Below are 2,001 nucleotides of genomic sequence, written 5' to 3' on the forward strand. Positions count from 1 at the left end.
TGACGTCCGAGCATACGACGCCAACACACCGCTCGTATTGCTCCTCAAATGCTTTCCCCCCTCGTGTTGTGGCAATGAGGTGCGTGTCTGCTTTGCCAATGCGCAAACCTGCAGGCTCCCACCGTATCGCACACTTTTGTCTTGGATCCCAGTGCTCCCGAGCGAATGAGTTCATTGACTGCGTGGCGCGACGCATGACCGAGCGGGCGATGCCAAAGCTCACCGCTAACGGCCAGATAACACTCTGGCGCATTTACAATATCAAGTGTGATCAGCTTACCACTTTTGGTACCCATAGCCACTACCGTACTGCTTTGCTTGATTGAACAGCCGGAACCGGCCATTTCGATCGGCATCTCCTTTGCTATTGCTGCTGACGCCGAAACAAGTTCCGTGTGAACTTTGGTACATGTAAAGTGTTTTCAAGTCGGGCGGCAAACACGCGCTTACCTACACGCATATTGAGTGCAACGGTACCTCTTCCCGCAACGACCATCTTGATCCCGGCTTTGGCGACCGTTATGTAAATTGGCGCACTAAGATGTTAATAGTCGACATGCATATCGCGTGCGCCGCACATATGGTTGGATGCTCCGCTATCCATAGCCCAGTGATTACTCTTGAAACGTGTACTGGAACTGTTGACTGCCATTTTGGCGCAGTGGGTTATGGTTCTCGTGTCAGCGCAAGTTGCTTGGGCTCGAGTCCCATCGGAGCTGCACTCGCTAGCCAGCGCACTGAACGCAATATGAGACTCTTCCTTTTGTTCAAAGCCTTTTGGACAACGGCGATGGTAGTGTCCGACACTACCGCATCTCCAGCACGCGCTTTTTTTCCTTACTTTGTTTTTATTTTTGGCGAGGCCGGTCAGCATCGCGGTGCGCTCCTTCTTGGTGCCCAGCTCGTGTTGACGCGCTTCCTCCGCGAACACTCGATTAACGATGTCTGGGAAAATGAACTTGTCCGCCGACATACGGTACGCCTGCACAAGACCGTCGTACGAACTTGGCAGACTGCGCAGCAATGTTGCACATAAATCTTCTTGGGGCGTCAGCGCACCCCGCACTGTCCAGGCGCATCACCAGCGCCTTGAGGTCACCGACGTGCACCTCCATCGAGCCGCCACCATAAGTAAACGTGGCGAATTTCTCTTTGAGCCACATGTGATTCGCTACATCTTGGCCTTCGTGTATGCGCCATAGCATCATCCACACTTCAGCTGCGCTGCCGGCGCTGATTACGTGCTGAAGCTGGTTGTCCGCATGGGCTTGCTGCTGCTTAAAATCATAGACAACATGCACGCTGCCATCGACCAAAACCCATGGTCCTCGTGACAAGAGGTACATCTGCATCTTGTATGCCTATAGACGGTAATTGATGCCGTCAAAACGGGCAGGCTTAGCGTAGTCTTCACTGTTTGGGCTCATAACCTAAAGGATATAGGAAGGGCAGAGGTAGAAGTGACGTGCGCTTGTGTGCGCAGATTCAGATTGAGTGTATTAATGTTAGGCGCGCTAGCACACAACTGTGTGGGCCCACGCGCAACTGCCTTGCGGGTCACACAATATACTAGACCTAAGTCTAAAGCCACTAACCCATCCTAAGGTATGTGAAACACTCTAAATCAGTCTTTGCGCGAGCCTAAAATAAGTACATACTTTTAATACGCAGGCATACGCAGTCTTAACCATAAAGGTTGAGCATTCACTAACCATCCTCAATGGGCATTGAACTCACAACTTTCAGCCTAGCATAACAAAGCCAAACCACTTGAGCCAGTCACCATAACTAATGGGTTAGTGCAACAATGACATTAGCAGCATAACTAACAAAACTTTCAACTGAGCTATACGACCGTTCACGATCTGCGATAAATATTCTAACAAAACATCTGTTCAGCATCAAAACACCAAGGCGCTAGCATGCGTCGATACAATCAGGGATGTCAGTACAATCAGGCGTATCAATTATAAGCTGCTTCTCGAAGCGATCATCATTCTT

The sequence above is a fragment of the Plasmopara halstedii genome (assembly GCF_900000015.1).
Source record: "Plasmopara halstedii genome assembly, contig: Scaffold_614, whole genome shotgun sequence".
Classification (NCBI taxonomy): domain Eukaryota; phylum Oomycota; class Peronosporomycetes; order Peronosporales; family Peronosporaceae; genus Plasmopara; species Plasmopara halstedii.